Raw genomic sequence first — 23,044 nt, 5'->3', positions numbered from 1 at the left:
GCACACAACTCTGGAGGAGTGTGTTTCCTGTCAGATTCTGGCACGCAAAGCAGAGGAATCTTGTGACCAGTCTTTACATGGCCTCGTCTACATCTACTCTGGAGAAATGTTCACAGTGAAAACCTCCCAAGACTCCCTGATGTGATCTTAGACTCATCAGTCACATTCCCAGAAGGAAGGAAAAAAGAGGAAGAGGCATCATCACTCTAAAAGTGAGCCTTCTTTTTATCACACCCATTCCTCTTCCTTCCATAAGTGTCACCATTTTAGGAAATATATTTCGTTTTGCAGGTGTCCTTCAATTGACATCAATGGACACATCAGTTTTATGTTTTATTTTGGGGGCACTGGAGGTGCAGTAGGGACAGTGTCCCTCTTTCATGTTTTCCTGTGCTGTTTTACTGCAGCACACAGCACTTTACATTGGAGTGGTGACAGTGATCCATGTTTACTTATTTTACCGGTACTCAAAATGGCTGCTTCATGTAGTTTAATTCCTATCCTTTGGCCATCTTGCTTTTTGTCCATATTCCTACCCTCGCAGGTCAGGAATGCAGGTATTATGATGAATCTGATGATGTCATCACTACTTTCTCAGGGGTGACCCCTCCTCATGTGGCCAGGGGACAGCAGCCACAACCTGATCCTTTGAGTGGCTGTATGAGGGAGGATCACGTGGGGATAGGGGACCCTCGTGGAGGGGGACAGGCATCATCCATTGAGACGCAGTATCCCCCCCCCTTTCCTTTTAGGAATGTCCCATCAATAACTCATGCCTTAATGGCCTGTCATGTCAGAAATGTCCCTTGAAAGATTCTTTGATCAGGTGGAACATTTGCAGCTCCGGGTGTCGAGCAGCACTATGTCAAGGTACCCACTCTGTAGCAATATGACTTCCAGTGGTCACGAACACTCCTCCAGAGCCTGGGTGACACAAATGAACTTCTTTGGATCAAGATGTCTCTAAGCACTCCGATTCTGGACTCGCAAAGACCCCTTCTCCGGAAGACAGGCACACATGACTGGATTGCATGGTACTTCTAATGAAGAGTAGCAGGTGCACGATGGTCCCTTGTAGCTCGGTAAGAGGACACCTATCCAGGTCCTCTCATGATTATGTCCTTGGGTCAGCTCAGCAGTCTTTGGATTCCTTGAAGAAATGCAGCTGCAGACTCCTTCCTCCGACTGGACCCAAGATCTAAGCTTCAGGTTTCAGCTTCAGACCAAATTCGTGAGTGAGGGGTCCGTAGTTGTACATATTTGTTCTCCAATCACTCAGGCTGAGCCAGGCTCTGTCAGCCAATCATACACGAGTGCATTCATGCAGGCAGGCAGCCAGCCAATCAAGCTCACAGGCATTCAGGCCATTCACCTAAACCAGACATCCATAACACAGAATGTGGATTGGTGTAAACACCCAGCCTTTCAGAACACTACACTACACTACACTGCATTCACTCCAGTTTCAGTCAGGGCTGGCCCATGCATTGCCACTCAACCAAAACCAGTCACCTACAACACAGAATGTGAGTAGACTTCCTACTCCATTCATACAGGTACCACCCCAAGGGTGTACCCACACCACACAGTCCCTCGGAGGCAGCCCCCGAGCCATATATGATCCTTACACCCAGAAGCCAGTCAGGGAGAAAGGGACAGAGTCAGGGCTTTCCAAGACTTTGGGAAACAAGGGGTAAAAGCAGTAGAAACCAAAGGCTACAGTGGCCATCTTGCCTTTGTTCAAGAATCCATTGATTTGATTCCTGTAGCAGGGCTTGGGTGTCCCAAAAATGGAGTGTTAGGGAGAATTCTCTGTAAAGGCTAATTTCCCAAACCTAGTGAGTCCCCCAGCAGCTTTGCTGGATTATTGGGGTTTATTCTTTTCTCCTGCTAAGAGTGAGACTCTTTTTCTCCCACTCTTAGACATGATTTGAGGTGTTCCTTTGACTTTGTATGTGTTTTATGGGCTATGAGGTCCTTTACCCCATAGGATTTCATGTGTTTTTGGTATGTGGGTTACACAGCACCCTCCGTGCAGTAACCCAGGGGTGTCGTAGCGACCCCCACACATAGACTCCATACCCTGGGACGGACTACTGTCTCCCAGGGCATGTAAAGTCACCATTGGCTTTACTAGCTTTAAATTGTGAACAGAACCAGTACAAACCATCATATTGTGGACGTACTGGTCGGGGCAAGTTGGGGTCTGTTGTTCGAGGGGGCACTGTCCAGTCCCCCCCGACCGAGTTTTGGCTGGTGGCAGTGGATACTACTTTTTATATTCAACTGCGAATATATTCCTATGGGATTGTCCCATTGTTCGAGGCTACCACCTTTTAATATAGCCTCGAACATACCGCCGGTTTATTAAATTAATATTAATTCTCCGGTTGGTATTTTTTGCCAGGACTCGGTTCTAAAATGGCGTTTGTGTTCGCTTCTGTGACTCCAACCCAAGTTGAGCCCTTTGTTCCACTTTTTGGCGGGCTTCTCCACAGAAGCCCTCCAAAGTGGTGCCACTCTGTCTGGGGTACTTAGGAGGGGTGGAGGGGGATTTAGGCACCCTGGACTGCGTTGCTTAGGCAACTCAAGTCGCACTCTGTCCTGATTGGCCCACTTAGCATGTTTGAGTGACAGCTTGGCTGAGTGAATGGGGGTTTTCTGCATAAAAGCAGGGCTTTGGGGACTGGAACTTTAGAAGTCGCCACAGGACCTAAGAATCCGACAAGGGAGAAGCTGAGCCGACCTGCTACGACGCCACCACCGGTGGAGCCCTGCTGGCCCGTCTCACCACTTTTCCCAACAACAGAGGAGATCTCCAGCCCGGAGAGTCTTCTTCCTTAGACTGGTGGGGATAACCAGTCTACTTCCTTTTTCGCTTCCTGGAGCACCTCGTGGCCGCCTTGCCTGTGCCAAGCACCACAGCAACCGGGATACCACGTTTTCCCACTACCGTGAATCAAAGGGTAGTACCTTTAACCGGAAAACTCTGCGGCTGGTTTGTTCCCTGTCAGTGCAACGACCTTCATCTTTCCTCCACGTCGAGATCTTCTCTTCCTCTGGACGACGCCGCGACTTGCACCCGCTGCTAGGAACAACTGCCCCCACTGGAGGATCCTTTCCACATAAGGTACCGTGTTCCGCCTGGCTTCCCTTGCAACCGACTGTACGGCTATCCCCCGGCTTTCGAACCTGGGTTAGCCTGGGACACCCTGGCTAAACTTTTCTGAGCCTAACTAAAACCTTTCTGAACTCCCTGCAAGACTTTTTAAGCCTGCTGTCATTGTGTGATCTTGGGTGCATTTGTGCCCTGCTCTCTCCAAGAGTGGGCCCAGCCCATGGACTTTGGCTCACAAGTAACTTTTGACTTTCCTGCCTTGCTTAAAAGTTCCTAAAGATTAGTGTGGTGCATTTTCCTACATTCTACTCCCTTTTTCATTAACTTATTGGAGTGCCATCTATAGTTAAGCGCTCACCTCTGTCTGGAAATAAGTGGTGTTAACTAAGACTTGTCTGATAAGGAATAAGGGATGTATATATAATAATATAATATAATATAATCAACTGTGTTGAGAGTGATTTACAATAATAGTGCTGGAGTGTTTCAATCAGTGTGTTTTTAAATAAATAATTATATACCTTGATACCAAAGCTCTGGTCAGTGTTTGCTTGTGCTATTGTATCTGATTGCCTATTGTGTATACATTGCATACTGCCTAACTCTTCTTGAGGGAAGTCTGACTGCTCAGCCACAGCTACCAAGTGAATCTGTGTGGTACAGACTGCTACCAAGTGGGTTTACTGCCAAACACCTGTATTCTTAAATCTTTTGCAGTGGTCCCAGAGGGAACTGCACAGGTTTCTGCCTAACAACTACCTACTTGGTCCCTTGGTGCTCAGGTGGATCTGTAAAGCGAGAGTGTAAGTTAGTTGGACTGAATGGAAGAAAAGAAAAAGTGCTGTGATGTGCTGTTGGCAGCTTCAGTTCGGTTTACACCATTTGCTGAGAGTAGGTGTGTTTTATTTCGGTTGGTAGCCGTCATGTACTGTTGTGTGAGGCTGTGCTTGGTTTGTTTTGTTGTTGTGGTGTAGTGAAGTGCGAGCGGTTTGTTGTGCTATAGAGGTATGGTTGTGTTTAGTTAAGAGTTTGAGAGGTATATGAAGAAGGGTGACGTTTATTTTTGTAAGTAGGGTTGATTAATAGTGGTACCCCATCCTACTCTCAATGTTCTGATTGACTGTGGGCCATGTACCTTCTCCTGTTGTATACTCTGGTGTGCTACACTTACCACTCCTATGTTGTGTGCAGAAGAGTGGGTCCTCAGTAGGCTATTCAGTGGCAGTACCTTTCTACCCCAGCTTTCAGACCAAGTGCTGCCCATATCCCTTGCCCCCTAGCACACTTTGGTGTGCAGCAACCACCAGCCTCACGGGCTCCTCCAGGGGTGAATGTGCTCTCTTGCCCCGCAGTTGTGAGATTGGGATGCCTCTCTCTCCCCATTTCTCCAGCATGGGGTCTGGCATGGATTCACATGCTCATGAATATTCCCCGTCGTCAGGCCGGGAATCCACGGTATAGAAAAAAATCAGTATCGGTTTCGTTTCTGATCTGTCTTTCTTAGTAGTAACCAATCACTGGTCTCTGGGTCTTACTGCCCCCAGCCAATGACTGCCCTCTCCCTAAGCCCCGCCTCCGGCAGCCATCCTTAGATTTTTACCGCACGTTCAAGTGTTGGGAGTCCTCATGCTGTAGCTCTCAAGCTTTTGCTGCGTTTTCACGCTTTTTCAGGAGATTTTTCTCATTTTTCGGTTAAATAGAGCCTCAAGCTCCACCGTTTCTACATCCGATCAACGGGGATCCGTTTTGGAGTTTTCTACGCCCCTCAAGGGTGAAGATTCCGTCGAGTTACGCTTTTGGAGGATTCCAGAAGTTCCGAGGCCTACCCCGGACATGGCCCAGGAGAAAGGAAGCTCGACGCCCGGGAAGCTGTTCAGGACCTGCCCTGGATGCCAGCTTCAGAATGTTTTCAAGGAGGACGAGCATTCGTTATGCCTCTACTGCCTCCATGAGGACAAGGCGCACAAGGAGAAGGACTGTGAGTTTTGTGGGAACATGTCGGAGCGGACCATGAAGGATCGCCACCTCCGTCTCGTCAACTGGCTGGAAGGGAAGAGCCCGTCGGGCGAGAAGAAGAAAAAGAAGTCTCAGCGGTCTTCTAAGTCCTGTGAGGGTGCCCAGGCGACGGGGGCCCAACAAAAAGCTAAGCACCGCGAGTCCGCAGGCACCGGGAGCGGCGAACGGTCGGGCTCCTTTGCTGCCAGGCAGGGCGCATCCTCCCCGGCGCCATCAACCACGAGCCAACGCTCTGGCTTGGGTAAGAGGAAGTCCGAGAACCCGGCGAAGCTTCTGGAGAGGCCCCGGTCGATCTCGAAGATTCCGGCAGAGGGGGAGCGAGGCTCGGACCCTCCCCCCAAGGTGAAGGCCCCAGGCGCCCAGAAGGTGACGATGGCCTTAATTCACCCTGCTAAGACCTCGATTGAGGATGACGCTGCAGCCCTGGCTCAGCCTGTGGAGGCTACACCAGTGGAGGAGCCCTCAGGACCCAGAGTCTCCCTGCCACCGCAGAGGGAGCCGTCTTTCAGGCCCATTGAGAAGACCCCCACGAAGTCCTCGTTGGAAAAGGTGGGGGAGGGGGCTGGTGGCCATCGTAGATACGGACACGACCTCTGAAGAAGAGCTCATCGAAGTCGTGGAAGAGGCCCAGCCCATCTGGAGGGATCCCGACGAGAGCGACCGTGTCGCCGACAAGGCTCCTCAAGAGCCCTCGCGCCCGTCGTTTCCGGCGCCGCAGGACACCTCGGCGGCCATTTTGTCAGCGATTCAGTCCTTATGCTCCGAGATAAAGCCAAGGTTGCCCCTTCCCCCGAAGGAGGTACCTGAGCCAGACCCGACGGGGGAACCGGAGCCAGGACCTTCGGAGAGTCCACTGCATAAGAGGAGGAGGACGCATCCTATGCCACCTCTCCCATCTCTGCGGCCTGCTCTGCCTTCCCCCTGGTCTACTACCCACGGGGATGATACAGGCACGGACACAGCTACGACAGGTACAGATGACGACGGAGGCAACGACGGACGTGTCCCCCGTCGCCCCCTGCTCGGGCGTCCCTGCCCGACGAGATTGGATCCTTTCATGTCATGATTTCCAGGGCATCCAAGCTTTTTCAGCTCTGCCCAGAAGAAAAGAAGAAAGAAGGGTTCCTTTACCAACGGCGCAAGGCTAAAAGGAAGACGATCCTCGCCGTACCGCTTCTTGATGACATCTGGGATGAGGGGCTCGCCCTCCTCAAGAACCCTGCCACGGCGTCGGCAAAGAGGGACCGGTACGAGAAGAAGTACCGGGTCCCCCGACGCTGCCCCCTTGTGCCTTCGGGCACAACCTACCCCGGATGCGGTCATCTCGGCGGCGGCAAAGAAGAAAGCTGGGGGGGGCATCGGCCTCGACATCAACTTCCCTGCCGGATGGCGAGGGCAGGAAGTTGGACACGATGGGACGACGGATCATCTCATCCGCAGCGACGACTATCAAGGCGGCCAACACCCTGGCTATCATAGCCCGCTACGACAGGGAGTTGTGGTTCAAAATCGCCCCTCTGTTAGACTTCCTTCCGGACGCAAAAAGGGCTGAGGCCCTTGAAATCCTACAGGAGGGGGAGATTGCTTCGGACCACGCCATCACGGTGGCAACGGACATCGCCGACACCGGTTTCCGTCAGTTGGGCAACAGCGTTTGCTTGAGACGACGAGGATGGCTCAAGGCCACGGATTTCCGCCAGGACGTACAAACCAAGGTTTTGGACATGCCCTTCGACGGGAACAACCTGTTTGGGAAGGTGGTTGATGAGTCCCTTCAGGCCATCAAGACAGACACAGAGACTGCCCGGGCACTGGGAGTGCTCCAACAACGACGGCCGTCCTTTTGGAGCTCCGGAGGCAGACAAGGTGCCTCCAAGGGATCCGGCAGTGGCTCCTCCACTTACCGCCAAGCGGCAAGATCTTCGTCCCAGGAAGCCTACAGGGGACGTGGCAAGTCAGGTGGTGCCCGTCGTCGTGGTCAAGGAGGCAAGGCGGCCTCCAAACAAAATTGAACCGACCGTGGGGTCGGGCCCCCGCCGAAGCACCCCGGTGGGAGGCCGGCTGGCGAGGTTCGTCAGCGTGTGGGAGTCCATCTCCACTGACCGTTGGGTGCTGGGCGCCCTGGCCCAAGGGCACACCCTCGAGTTTCAGAAGAAGTGCCCTCACGTTCCACCCGTGGCCAGGAAGGAAAATCACGTCCCCCAACTACTGTTGGAAGTAAGGGCGATGCTCAAGAAGTGTGCCATTGAGCTCGTCCCAAAAAGGCTTCGGGGCTCCGGAGTTTACTCAAGGTACTTCCTCGTAAAAAAGAAGACAGGAGGATGGCGCCCCATCCTGGACCTACGACAACTGAACAAGTACATCAAGGCACAGAAGGTCCGTATGGTCACCCTCCAGCATGTGCTGGGACAGCTGGAGGAGGGCGATTTCCTGTCGTCGTTGGACTTGGACGATGCATACTTCCACATCCCCATTCTAAAAAGACACCGAAAGTTCCTCAGGTTCGTGGTCCAAGGGCGGCAACACCAGTTTAAGGCCCTCCCGTTCGGATTGAAGTCGGCACCCAGGGTGTTAACCAAGTGCTTCGCACCGGTGGCTGCGCCTACAGGGGATCCACGTCTACCCCTACCTGGACGACTGGCTCATCCGGGCAAAGACAAGGGAGCTCGCCGTAGAGCACACTGCGAAGACCGTCCAGCTGCTCACTGACCTGGGATTCTCCATCAACTTTCCAAAATCCCACCTGGTTCCGTCGCAAGTCGCCCTGTTTCTGGGAGCCAAGCTCGACACAGCGGCGCGGCTGGCCTCGCCGTCGGAGGAAAGGACCAGGACCATTCTGGGCAAGATGCAGCGTCTGCTGGCCACGGACATGGCCAGGGTAAGATCTATCAAGTCCCTCCTCGGGATGTTGTCCTCCTGCATTTATCTGGTGTGCCTTTGCAGGCTTCGGATGTGCCCCTTACAAGAGTTCCCCGACGCCCACTGGGTCCAGTCGAGGGGCAGCTTCGAGGACAAGGATCCCTCTCAACGAGACGTTTCGTCAGGCAATCCGGTGGTGGGGTACCCACTCTCATCTGTTGGCGGGCATGGACTTTCAGACCCCAGCTCACCAGGTGACGGTGACGACGGACGCCTCCCTGGAAGGTTGGGGAGCGCACTCCGGAGATCTTCACGCGAGAGGCCTTTGGCTCCCGGAGGAGAAGTCACTCCACATCAACATCTTGGAGCTCCGCGCAGTGTTCTGGGCCCTCAGGTCTTTTCTTCCATCCCTCAAGGGCAAGGTGGTGAGGATCTTCACCGACAACCCTCCACGATGTTCTACATCCGGAAGCAGGGCGGAACCAGATCCCCTGCCCTATCCAAGGAAGCCCAGGATCTGTGGCATTGGCCCGTCTTTTCTGGTTTCTGGTGCCTCTTCATCTGGCAGGAATAGAGAACACGATCGCCGACTCACTCAGCAGAGAGTTGCGCTCGTGCCACGAGTGGGAACTACGCCAGGATCAAGTGGATCGACTCTTCTGACGATGGGGCGAACCCCAAATCGATCTCTTCACGACGAATTCCAAGTGCCGGAGGTTCGCCAGCAGGTTCCCCCAGCCGAGGAGCATGGGCGATGCTTTCTCGTTCCCCTGGGACGGCCTAATTTTTTATGCCTTCCCTCTGCTGCCGTTGCTTCTCCGGCTCATCAACCAGCTCAAGAGGTCCCAGTGGAGGATGATCCTCGTTGCACCGGCGTGACCGAGACAGATCTGGTTCCCGGACCTTCTGGACTTGTCAACGTCCACACCAGTCAAGCTGCCGACGGACGCAGATCTTCTCTACAGAGAAGGAGGCGCCATTCTTGACCACAACCCGGAGTCGCTGAACTTGCAGGCCTGGCTCCTGCAGCACTAGAGTTTGGAGGGTACGACATCCCGGCTGACTGCAGAGAGGTTCTTGCAAAGGCCAGGGCGTCCTCAACTCTCAAGTGCTACGGACATAAATGGAAGAGGTTCTCTGTCTGGTGCCGTGCACAGAAGATTAACCCTCTGCGGATTACGGCCTCTCAAGTATTGCCGTACTTACTGTCATTGGCCAAGGCTGGACTAGCTCACGCTTCCATCAAGATGCATCTGCCGCCATCTCACGATACACCAGAACTACGGGGCGGGCGTCCTTGTGGTCTCATCAACTGGTGAAGGAATTTATGAAAGGACTGTTCCGATCATTCCCACCTGTGAAGGCCCCTGCCCCGGCTTGGGAGCTCAACGTGGTGCTGACCAGGCTCATGGGGCCCCCATTTGAGCCTATGCATTCGGCACTGTTGAAGTTTCTGTTGTGGAAGGCAGCGTTTCACGTGGCCATCGCCTCCGCACGACGAGTGGGAGAGATCCAGGCCCTATCTTTCAAGCCGCCATACTTGACGTTTGACGACACGAGGGTGGTGCTGAGGACGCACCCCTCCTTCATGCCGTCGGACTTCCACCTCAATGAACCCTTGGTGTTGCCAGTTTTCTTCCCGTCTCCTTTGTCGCCGGCTGAAAGGACTCTGCACTCGCTGGACGTAGCTAGAGCGCTGAAGTTCTATGTGGACCGCACGAAGAGTTTTCGGAAGACATCACAGCTGTTTGTGAACTTTGGGACTGTGAATCAAGGGAAGGCTCTCTCGAAGACTTCCATTTCCAGATGGCTCTCTGGCTGCATCATGCACTGTCACCGGTTGGCAAACCGACCGCTGCCCGGCCGTCCGAGAGCCCATTCGACCAGAGCGATCGCTGCTACCACGGCGTTCCTGTCTGGTGTGCCCCTGCTGGACATCTGCAGGGCTGCGATGTGGAGGTCGACGCACACCTTCACAAGATTCTACTGCGTCGATCGGGACTCCAGGGAGGAGTCCAGGGTCGGCCAAGCAGTGCTGCGCAACCTGTTCGCTTAAGGTGAGCCTGGTGAGGAGGTAAGAGATGCTTAATGTTGAGTTGTTGTATTGCTTAATGTTGAGCCTGTTGCCACCTCCCGTGGTTGTGCATGTGTATACTGCTATGCATTCTTTTATTCATGAGCATGTGAATCCATGCCAGACCCCATGCTGGAGAAGGAACAAGTTACTTACCTGTAACTGTTGTTCTCCAGCATGGGTCTGGCATGGATTCACATGCGAACCCTTCCGCCTACCCCTCTGCGGCTCTTCACTTGGTCATACTGCCGCTTTACGTGCTACCAAATCTGAGGATGGCTGCCAGAGGCGGGACTTAGGGAGAGGGCAGTCATTGGCCTGGGGCAGTATGACCCAGAGACCAGTTATTGGTTACTACTAAGAAAGACAGATCAGAAACGAAACTGATACTGATTTTTTTCTATACCGAGGATTCCCGGCCTGACGACGGGGAATATTCATTAGCATGCGAATCCATGCCAGACCCATGCTGGAGAACAACAGTTACAGGTAAGTAACTTGTTCCTTGTATATACTTGCTATTAAACTAGAATTATAAGTGTTGCTCTTGTGGACTCATTGTTGCCCCAGACCACTCTCACACTTTCCCTGAGACTTAGACTTGACTGCTCAGCTACCTTTTCTTAATTGGGTTTTAGCTAACCTCTCAGGGTCTTCCCTGTTCACCATAATAGGGTGGCCTCTCATAATCCTTGCACCAGAGTTGATTTTGGAAAACCATCTTAACAGTGGGTATCCGGGACCAGCCTCCTGCAGTCCTCTTTCTGGTAGCTGTGGCAGATGATCACTCTGGTCACAAACGTGTTCCTTATGGGCTGGGGAGCTTATTTGCAGGATATGTCAAAGAGCAGTCTTAGGGAAGAAGTATTTCCACATCAACTTACTGGAACTCAGTGCAGATATTTGACTGCCAAGATTCTTATGGACAATACCACCGCCATGAGATACATTAACTAGATGAGTGATGTGTGGTTGCTTAAACTGTGCAACTTTGATTCTAGGAGATCGAGAACAATGTGACTGTGACAACCTTTCACCCCGCAGTACATCTGAACACTCAAGCTGACTCATCGAATCAGCTCATAGGGATATCGGAGCTTAACAGGGACATTGTGGAAGAGATCTTCTCGATGTAGGGGCTTCTCCAGATCAACATGCTCACCACCAGCTAATCCAGGGAGTGAAAGATCTTTTGCAATAGGGAGGTTCTGATTCAGTGCTTTCTGGGCAATACACTGATGATTTCCTCAACATTCGATCTAGTGTCCATGTTCCCATTGATTTCTTTGGAACTGAGAAAATTTAAAAGAAGAGTGCACGCAATATTTTTTTTTATAGGTTTAAACGATGTCCATTCATAAGAACACACACTTTACAAGTAATTTTCAAATGTAGAATGAGCAAATTTTTGTCGTCAAACATGTCCTGCATAGCTCAATTTGTGCTTTCATTTGGTTAAAAAGTATGTTTGCTGTGTCTCTAGATTGAACCCTAAAGAAACACAGAGCTGTTATAGCTTTCATAAGACTGCTGTGTCTTTAGAACTGTAGAATTGAGTTCACGCTAGTCTCATTAAAGTTATAGCACTACAATGTGCCCTGAAAATTAATTGTACTGACATCAATAAACAAACATGAGCTACCTACAGCTAAAGAGTGCCTGCAAGCACACTGGGAGAGGCTGGTGTGTCATTGTTGCCGCAAGGCATTGAATCATACAGGCTCATAGAAATATTATAAAATGGAAGCCTGCATGTTTTTAACATAAAAAAACAGTTCCTTGGAGCACAGTAAGTTGCCCATTCTACACTTGGAAATTACTTATAATGTGTTTTATTTATTTTCCTAAGGCGTGCCTATAGTTTACACGAATATAAAATGTTGAGTGCACCCCTCCTTTAAAGCAGATGAGATCAACCATGACCGTGAACACTCCAGATTGGGCGTGGTGAACTTTAGACGGCATGCTGCTGTGTCCTTCTAGTAGGCAAGATCTATTGACCCAGGCATTCTGCAGGATAATTAACCCCTATGCCAGGACTCTAAACCTTTGTGCCTGGGTATTGAAATGTTGTGGTACAAGTATTGGGAGCACTCAGAGGAGGTTCTTTTTTTAAAAAAACATTTTTTATTTGTTTAATTGCAAATGGTTCACAAAGAAACCTTTACAAACAAAAGAAAAGGAACATTTCTACAATGTGGAACTAAAAATGACCTATACGGGTTAAAACAAGTTATACTTTACAATAAAAAAATTTAGGCAGTTGAGTCTAAAAGAACAATCAAGACAGCAAGTAGACAGAAAAAGCAAGATTAGGAAATGAAGAAATCTCCAATAATAATTACATCAATTGACTGCTGCATGCACAACACATAAATAAATGACATGCTGTATTTTGTCTTGCAAACAAACTATATAATAAAAATACATTATACCAAATATAAAAAAATATTGCTCATTGATCTTCATAAGCATTTCTTCAAGTTTACACAAGAAGCGAGCCAAAGCAAGTATTAAACCAATATTGTCACCTCTCCTAGCACATTCCCAAAAAGATTGGCGTGCAATAGAATTGGGTTCAGGCTAACAAAGGCACAGCAGAAGTCTTCTGTCATTTTCACAATAGGGGCAATAGACCACTAGGTGTTTTATTGTTTCATCTTGCGCTGGAATACAACAGAAGCGACATAGACCAATGTTCACCTGAGATAACACAGGAGACTTATATTGGGTACGCTCCAAAGTGGGAAACTCATTTAATTTGAATCTCATATAGATTCAACGAACCCTATGACAGGGACATTTGAGTATGTAAACAGGACGAATAGATCATTTTCTTTCGAAGGTGGCATAATCCTTGTAAGTTTAGTACGTATGATTGTGGTCAATCGTTTGGATCCAATCCATTTCATACATTTTTATTTTCATGTTTGGAAGACCCATTGTAAGATCCTCTACAGAAGAGTTAATAAGGAAGAGTCTGCTGCATTTGCGCACCGTAAAATACTAATGAAGGTACTTTTCTGATTGAAAAGTAGCACATTTAGGTTTTCATATAGAGAATTGCGGGAAGGCACCAGTATTTTGGCATAAAAAAAACTTTCGCCAAGAATATATTGCGGCTAAGGATATTAACCCAAATTCATGTCGAACGACGGAATTGGGAACTGCAGAAGCTAGTCCCAACGTGGATTTCCTGATTTGATCTTGCACTCTATTTAAGATGTCATCAAGATTTAACAGACAAAAATCCAGTCCAAACAGTAGAGTTGGTTCAACTTTAAGGGTGTAAAAACCCAAAACTGGGCTTAACAAAAATTTGACATATTTCCCCACATGATCTTCATTTGCGACAGTAAGGGCCAGAGCTTTGTTTTCAAATCTACTGTTCATGACTTGATAGAATTGGTAACCGATCATTAGCAAAGACAATAATATTCAATTTTGCATAGTTTGCCTTTAAGTTGTGAGCAAGTGCGAACTCATGAAAGAGAGTGAGCTTTCGTTGAAGTCTGCCGGAGTTTTATCGAACAAAATAAAGTTGTCCGCAAAACAAAGCCAATGTATTTGTAGGGTCGCTATTCTTGCAGGATAGATGGCAACATCTTCCCATAGTTGGTCAATATCGGATAGATTTAGATTAAAAAGCGTGGCTGCAAGATTGCAGCCTTGCTTTACACCAGTCATGGTCAGAATAGGCAAGGTAATCACACCCTTCTGGTTAACACGAACCTGAAAGGAGGTATTAGTGTGTAATAAGGCGATAAGTTGTATCATCCTCCACGGAAAGCCCAATTTAAGCATTTTAGCCCATAAGATTTCCCTTATCACTGCATTGAATGCAGCATATAATGGCCCCGATTTGGTGAGATTGATTAGTAGCCAAGAGGTGTGCCAAGACTGTTGCATTGAAAGAGGTACTCATATTTTTTCTAAATCCAATTTGAAACCTAGAATAAATATTATAAGCGAAGATATGAGTTTTCAGATGTTTTATTAACAGGATGGTGAATATCTTGGCAGCAGCATCCATTAGGGCAATTGGACGATAGTTGTTTGGGTCGTGAGGATCTCCCTTCTTGTATATGGAGATAATTATGGCATTGCACCATGATACAGGAATTGTGGTGGAATGAAGGATGTGGTCAAATTTAGTAAAAAGTACAGCTGCCCAAAAGTGGGGATCAGATTTAATAATACAAGGGGGTAAACCATCAGGTCCGGCTGACTCTCAATTCTTCATTTGTCCAATTGCCCACAGGATGTCTGCTATTGAAAATGAAAGATCGTCGTCATTCACCATCGCTGATATGCCAGAATCATAAGATAAAGATGGTTCCGGCAACCTAAACTTGGTCTTGGTTAGAATATACTGTTTCCATACATCTGCAGAAATACTTACTCCCAACTCCATATTGGGCATGGTAACTGTACCTCTCAGAACAGACCAAATTTGGCGGATCTCTCGTTGACATATTAATAAGAAAAATCTTGGATTGTCCGCCTCATGCCTTTGATGCTTAATGAGCTTAATTTTGTTCCTGTAAGATTGCCTGATTATGTTTACGGAACAGGAATTCCTCTTGCGAAAAGGGACTCTTGGAGAGAATTATCAGAGCAATGTTTTTGTCTTTCTTGTATTTTGCTACGACAGAGTTATAAGGATGCTTGTGTACTCTCAAATGTTCACTAAGAGCATGCGCCAATTCACAGAGATGAGTTTTAATTATGAATGCATTTCATAGCTCCCTTTGTAGGGAGAGCTGATGTAGTAAGGTGGGATCATCTACCCGCCATATATCTCTGCTGACTAAATATGAGAGTTGTCTACATAGCTTAGGCGACCAGTGGACAGAATGTATATTTCGGTCGACCTGAATCAACGTTGGTCTGGTTTAGTGACCCACGGTACCGTCCGCAATTGAATAGTGAGGGAGATTGGTCAATGATCGCTAAGCTGACAGGTTCCAATCTCCAGTCGAGTAAGTTAGCTGAGATAAAGAAATAATCAATGCAAGATGACGCAGAGGCTCTTTGCAAAGTAACCATAGGGGACTTTGCATCAAACCTGGCCATGTGCAAATTTAAATATTCAAAATATTGCATCCAAGCTTCTCCTCTATGTAGCGAAGAGTTAAAGCCCACTTTAATAGAATTGGAAGAGTGAAGATGAGCTATATTGCAGAGCGCATTGAAACTCCCTCCCACAGTAATATGGCATTTAGGATTATTAAAAGCTGCCTCCTATAAATACATGGGGATTAAAATATATACATATCATCAAGAAAGTAGAGTCTGCCGAGTTCCCCTTCTGATATTCCACAACCAAAATGTCTTGAGCAGATCGTAACACCTTCTATTTAGCATCGCTTTTATTATTGATAAATATGGCAAGACTGCAGACGGGCGTCCCAGAGGAGAAGCTTTGGCTAAATGCGAGAAAGTGGTAAAACCGTCCACAGCCAATGATTGAGTGGACATAGTTTCTTGAATTAGCAGAATAGAGGGAAGTTCATTATAGGATGTGGCTGTGAACCATGCTCACAAATTCGAACAACCACAACAATTCCAAGATCTAAAAGTGAGAAAATCGGGGCTACGCTTGTTTGGCCATTTTAGGAATTTCAGCAATCGTTGCCAACAAAGGGCCTAACCAAATAAGATTATTGGCATTAGCAACCAATGCAGTTAGTTCAGGTATTAATTCACCATAAGTATTAGGAATGTTGGGATTAGAGGTTTCCATCAGAGAAGGGGAGCTGGTCAGTAAAGGAGCATTAAGAAAATCGTTAAATGTGCACAGTGTAAGGCCACAAGTTTTAAAATCTTCTATTTGAGACGAAATCAGGTTCAAAACATTACGTGAATAGGTACCACATATCATATGGTGGTTATTGATATTAGATAAACGGATCCACTCTATATCTTCCTATTTCAAAGTCCTCAGCTGGGGTCTATTCTTTAAAGTATTAAAGAGAAATGATTGATTGATTCTTTGTTTGCCATTTATAGATGATTCACTAATCCATCCCAGTATGTTACGAAAGTCCCTAGAAGACTCATCTGGTTCAATATTCGTTGCCGGTGGTGCTGTTAACAAGGGGCCAGCTGCTAATGCATCTAAGCCGTTCTTTGGAATATTAAGAAGAGGATTATCGACGCAGGGAACATCTATAACGTTGGGTGCAGCATTAGATGTTTTGATGGCGCATGACTCCTTTGAAGCGTGTGTTTGAATATGGGGGGGGGGGCAGCTTGAGGTAGTTGTGTATGAGTGATTCAGATGGCAATGATTTTGAAGGACTTGCTGTGTTGGGCTGTTTTATCTTTCCCAAACCTTTTTTTTAGTATCTGTCACAGGAAAATATTGCATTATTTGTCTCTGCGTGGTCTTTTCCATTGCAATTAGCATATCAGAAAGCAATGGAAGAGTACTGTCAATTTCCCGAGGATTCGTAGTAGAATTTCGATTAGGGGAAACAGGGATAATCGATATATCATTAAGGGTTTATTTTTTCGGCAATTGCCGACTTATTATTTTTCTTGTTTTATTTTGATTTTTTAGTTTTCCATACCGCATCCTGTTTGCCCATGTTTAAAAGTAATTTAGATTCTTCATTGAGTTGATCCGAGTCAATGATGGGTTCTTCAATAGTAAGCATGGGCAGTGCATTAATGTCTAATTGTTTATCAACAGATCTTATATCCGGCAAGTTTTTAGATTTCTTTGTTTGTGAGATTTGTACTGAGGAATTTTTAGCCTTTGATGGATTGTTACGCTTAAGCGCTCTTGTGTGGGCACACCTGAGCTTGCGGGAATATAGTCTTGAGTCAGAAATCTGAGGGGCTACCCCAGAGGAGGCCATGTTCTCAGTTGAAACAGCAGCGGACCAATTCTCCATCTCTTCCATTGCTTCAATAAGCCTCGAAGGGCTGTGTTGGTCTAAAATTGGATGTAGAACAATATCAGAATTAATAGGCAGATTGAGATCAGCATCCTTAACGGACTCGTGTAGGACATTAATTTCAGTAATCAGAAATCTGGACACGTCATCCAACTTTTGTGAATTAAGTTGGACAGTATCGAGTATGGAGAAACCGCCTGCAGCTGGTTTTATGACCTCCACAGGGGTCCCACCGAGAGAGCCTGAGCATAAGTGCCCGCAGCGATGTTTAATGGAGGCCAATTTTCCAATGTTTGAATAGATATAGAATTAAAACATAATTGAGATGGTACCTGAGCTTTTGCAATTAATGTGTCCAGTGTAAGCAGTTTTTCCCTTGGAAATTAGCATTTGCCAACATGAAACCCTCAAGTTTAGAAGTCTTTTGTAGAAAGATTTCCAATGATGTTTTTAATGTGTTCAAGTTCCACATGTGTTTTTTCATTGCCCTTATCCAAGCGGCTAAGTATCCGTGACCTCACAGGGAATTCGGAAACGTCCTCTAGGACAAATGGGTTAGAAGTCTGATTATTTGCACCTAGAATGTATCCAATGATAGGATTCACATACATTGTTGTTTTTGAAAAATGAAAAATAGAAGTACTTCAACAAAACTACAGTAGAACCAAATGCTCCAATTTATTAGGCATCTGGAGTTACAATTATATGTACAGCCACGTGAGTGGATCTATGGAAGCAAGTATGTGAGGTCATAGAACAATAACATGAAGTAATACCATCTCATACCATGACTTGTGTGCAACCCAAAAAAAGTCCTGCAAGCAAAGTGTGCTTTTGCAGACTACTAGTTACGTTCAAACTTTGGAGTGCAAAATAGTTCAGACTGTCTAAATAGGCATTCCAGATTCAAAACAACTTTTAGTACACCAATGAAATAGTGAGTACTATGGAGCATACAAAAGCTGTTTAACTCCAAAAGTAAGTTGAAAATGCAAACAGCAATATATAAAGAGACGTGTAAATCCCCGCCTCTACCCACCGCACAACCAAACAGCCTAACAGCCACTTGTCGCCACTTGTGCGCGAGACAGTGACCTGATGTAGGCTTGCCGGGAGATAGGTGGCGGGGAAAAAGACGTAACGTTTTGGGCTGTAGTGAAGGAAAAAAGTGAGTGAGTAGAAAGCATGCCAACCAAGAGTAGAGTCCACAATTAGAATCCACGTCAGTTCCAACGTAGAAAAAAGTCTAATATTTACTGAGCGATGTGAACAGGCACATCTCCACACGTTTCAAGGCAGCACGAGCTTCCTCCCTCAGATACGGCGATGTAGTTAGGGTCAGAACAAACTCCTCGAGTCCGTCACAGCCTAACAGCCACTTCTGCACGCGCGCGTGTGGGTGCTCGAAACAATGACCAAACGTAGGCTTGACAGGAGATAGGGGGCAGGGCAAAAAGACGTAACGTTTTTGGTGAGTGATGTGAACAGGTGCGGCTCCACACGTTTCAAGGCAGCGCAAGCTTCCTCTCGCAGACAGCCATGTAGTCAGGGTCAGAACAAACTCCTCCAGTCCTCTACAGCCTAACTGCCACTTGTGAAGAGGAGGTACTTGGTGTCATTCTCTTTACGAAATGCCCATCCATATAATCCATCTGTGCATGTTGTTGGTGCAAATTCACTGTTTGGTGTCGGGGCAGAGAGCTTGGGGCGTTGTTCTGCACCATCAGTATAATTTGGGAATTTTGTATTATTATTGGCCAAGTCACAGCTTAACATTTGCAATTTAAAGGGCTATCTAGCTGCCTAGACACCCAGACAGTGTGATGCTGTAAATGCCTCCTCGTCCTTTCCCCACTACTTCCCTGTATGTGTTCTTTTGTGTGTTTCCTGCCACAGGAGTCCAGTATGGGCTCGATAATATCCAATTAAGGATGTAGTTCACTGCCGACCCTTTCAGTGGCCTAGTGTGCACCTGGTACCACAGGCATGAGTGCAGAGGCTACATTTAAGGTTGTCTTATCTCAGCAAACCCCAGCTTGATAGCAGACGCGTAGGCGCCATTCCATGTCTTCCCACCCTTGCCATTAAATGTGTTACGTTCCCTCTCGGGCACCTCGTAGCACAAATCACAGGGGCTTCAGACGTTTTACTGTGATCTGCATAACAAATGGCTGGTAAAACAGTTTTATTGTCCGGGGTCTTGGGCTGGTCAACGTCCTGGAATGTTAGGGTCTTGGGACAGGGGCATCTGGGCAGTATAACTTAGAATTTGGGTTGGGCTGGATCAGAGGCTTGTGCCCTCCTTCTCGTGAGTTAACTGTTCGTAAGGAGCTCTCAACCCCCTCATGGCCTTGCAGGGCGCATTCTTTCTCGGTTACATGTGCTAACGATACGAAACAATGAGCGTTTATGGATCTGTGTGAGCCTGTCTCATTCCAAATTCCAAAACCAGTCGTACCCTGCGCCCGCATTCACACACGTATAAATAACTATGCCTTGTGACGGGGCCTACTGTCCTTTTTATTTTTATTTATTTGCTTATACCGCGCCGACAGCCTTGCACCAGGCCTTAATGTAAATATGGCTACTGTTAACCAAGATGGTATCTTGTCTCTAAAACAATCTACATCCACTCTCGCTATATTCTATCCCTAAACGCAACCCCTCTCAACGCCCCACTGTCTTCTATACACTCCCAATCACCTACCACTCAGTCTTAGGCCTTTGCCGCATTTGAAACCTCTTGGGGGCCTGGAACGAGTGCCCCTGCTTCCTATCTGGGTATACGTAGACATGGCCTCAAGTTCAGAGCGGATCAGCGCCTTTGAGTCATAATAGATCCTCACTCAGATCTGCAAGGCGCTACAAAGTGGCTGATGAAAACATTTCTAGTGCTTACTACTTTAGAGGTCAATTTCAAAGATGAGTAGTCCATGGAAGAAATTAACATTTCTCCAGCATTGGATCTTCCATAGATGCACATGCTTTTTGTATATTCCTTGTCGTCAGGCCGGGGATCCTTGGTAACTGAGCAGTTTGATTTGAATTTTAAAACGGCAATCACTTTAGGGTTCTCTGAGTCGTTTTTGGTCCTCTTGCCCGGTAGCAAATGGGGTGCATCTAACTCGGCTCCTCCCCTAGAGGCTCACTTCAGATTTGTACTGCACGTTCACATGTTTTTGAGTCCTCTACCCGCTCTCTGGGTTGTTAAACATTTTTTTCAATGGCAACTCGATGGATTCTTCTGAAATTGCATGAAATATATCCTGATTATTGGTGTCTTTTTAAGATCATGGGTCATGACAACAGCCTTGACAACAGCCTGCTCAATATCGGCGTCCATGAAGCACTCATTGACGAAATCTCCACAGACGATCATATCAATGCCATCTGTCTACCACACCGTCCAGGACAACCACATTGATGGCCTCATCATCGTCGACCTATAGATCCAAGGCTCCGTCTAGCACACCATTGATAACGGCCCCGTCAGCGACCCCCTTGTCAACGTCAACCTCATCTACTGTATCGTCAGCGATAACACTGTCAACGACAGTCCCATACGACAACAGCTGCAATTGCACCATTTTCCACTGCAACCAGTTCTTCTGGTCAACGCAAGCAGGCCTTGTTTACACTGGCACCCTATGCCCATCCAGCTATTCCAGATTCCTTTTAGGTACCTCTTGATCAAATTCCTCAAGCATGTTGTCGTCATGGATTTTCGAGGGCCCAGGGGTCGTTTTATTCCACAGATGAAAATGAGGATGTCTTCTCCTTTCAACCACTTCCAATTAGGCAGGTATATTACGTGTCTCATGTCTCAGCCCCTATTTACCCTTCATCTGCTCCCGGTCCAACTGATCACTCAATGGAAATATTTTCAACCTTACAAATCTTGGTCTCAACACTTCAGTCCAGGGTGCCTCTATTACCACCCGTTGAAGTCCCACAAGAGTTGCCTCCGGATTTACCTGCACCTCCTAGGTACCATGACCATGTCCCATTACTGATCACTCTCTTTCAGATGTTCAGTACACTGAATCAGACAATGACGCCTTGTTGGCTGATGCCTCCCTTCTGCTTCAACAGATACGTTTCGATGACCTCATCCTGGCAGATGGTGAACCTGATCTTCCAGCTAGGGATTCCACACCTAACAAAATCGGAACTTTCCATACCATTTTGTCTGAAGCCAGCAGGATGTTTGATTTGCTCCCCACGGAGCAAAGAAAACAAGATGTCCTATACCAGCGGAGGGAACAACCGAGAAAGGCTGTCGTTTCAGTTCCACTCTTGGACGACATTTGGGAGAATCCATTCTCGGCCCCTCTTAAAAGGACAGACTATAAAAGAACCATAGGGTGCCTGAATATGCCCCAAATACCTCCATAGGCAGGACAACCCATAATCATTTGAATCAGCGGAGGCTCGCAAGCACTCAGCTAACCCCTCTTCTCCATGTGCGGTTGTTCAGATGGATTTCTAGAATCTGTCCTTGTGGACAGATTTTAGTAGGCTACCCTAGTTAAAGTGAGCAGGGAACTCTGAGAGGTTAGCCAAAACCCAATCAAGGTAAACGTGGAGAAGCAAAAAAGGATATTCTCAGGAGAGTGTGAGTGAGGTCAGGGGTTCTCAATGAGTCCACACAATATGATACACAATAATTCAATTTAGACAGGAACATATAAACATACAATTATTTATTCCAGGCCTTTACACACACTAAAAAATGAAACTAGCAGGTGATATTATCGCACAATAGTCAATAATAAACATATGTACTTTCACCATAGGTTCTTACAATGCATTCAAGTGACTTAATATAAGAGGTAAGTAAATGAATGCAATAAATATGGAATCAAGTCACAAGTGAATTATCCAAACTAACTAACCAGTCAAAACCCTAAGAAAAATGGGACCTTGTGCCCAAAAGTCACAGGAGCCACATTACTTCTTCCCAGAATGTAGTCTCTGTCGGTAAGTTCTAATTTTACTTGTGTTGATGATTATTCAAAGAAGATATTCAACAAGGTTATTAGGTAAGTAAATTGTGTTCTTATCTTTCAGAAAATACTAGCCTGGTATGATGATCAAAAAGCAGTGGAATGGAAGATTAGGATACAAAAGGATTGGTTCCCATTGTTATTTTTTTTGTTGTTGAAAACTCTTTATTGAACTTTGCAACAACATGAAAAAGAAAACATTCCCTCCCAACCCCCCACCACCCCCCCTCTCCCTCTGAGGCATCGGGCATTCCCTTCCCAAAACTCAGTCCTTCCAGGCCCACCCTCCCCATTTAGTTTAATTCTAACAATCGCAGGCGTTGCAGGCACCACATGACCCTGAATTCATCCTTAAGAAAAGTCATTATTTCTCCCCACTCCATAGCAAAGTTCTGCACCATGTTGTCCATGGCGTATGATGCCCATTCCAAGGCCACAATTTCCCAAATCTTTTGTAACCAGTCTTGGATCATGGGGATGGACTTTTCCATCTTTGGGCTATTAACATCATAGCTTCCAACTTCAGTATCACTTTAGCTTTCTTCCTCATCCTGGATTCCCCCACCCCGGTGGCGCATCTGACGCCTAGGAGAATTTGGGCCGGTGTTCTTCCATCACCCAGACAGAAGGTCTGTTCTTGTGCCACCCGGACCCCTCTCCAGAATGGTTCAATTTTGCGGCAACCCCACCATACATGTTCCGCTGTGCCTATCATTCCACAACCCCTCCAGCACTTCCCGGAGGTTCCCGGATACATTCTCTGGAGGCCGGCCGGCATGTAATGCCACCCAACCAATATCTTGTACCATGTTTCTTGCATTTGGGAGGCTTTCGCCAATTTGGGTATTTTCCTCCACAACCTCTCCCATTCTGCCCTATTAAATTCCCTCCCCAGGTGCCGGTCCCAATTTTGCATATACGTCGTTCGGTTTTCTGCGCTCCTGCCTTCCAGAATCTTATATATATTAGATATTAGACCCTTTGTACTGTCGTTAGTCAGGAGGAAGCTTTCAAAGTTGGTCGGCCCTCTAATAGCCCCAGTTCTAACCCCCGGGTATAAAACCCA

The 23,044-nt window shown here is 47.2% G+C and overlaps 1 protein-coding gene across 2 annotated transcripts in view; it reads left to right on the top strand.

The window, feature by feature from the left end:
- BRWD3 (bromodomain and WD repeat domain containing 3) overlaps window positions 1-23,044 on the top strand; it is a 1,632,068-nt gene that overhangs the window by 1,227,636 nt on the left and 381,388 nt on the right. The gene's annotated exons all lie outside the window — the stretch shown is intronic.

The sequence above is a fragment of the Ambystoma mexicanum genome, chromosome 5p (genome assembly GCF_040938575.1).
Source record: "Ambystoma mexicanum isolate Mex_15411 chromosome 5p, UKY_AmexF1_1, whole genome shotgun sequence".
In the NCBI taxonomy this organism is placed as follows: Eukaryota; Metazoa; Chordata; class Amphibia; order Caudata; family Ambystomatidae; genus Ambystoma; species Ambystoma mexicanum.
The sequence above is the reverse complement of the archived record's forward strand: the minus strand, read 5'-3'. Positions and strand labels throughout refer to the sequence as shown.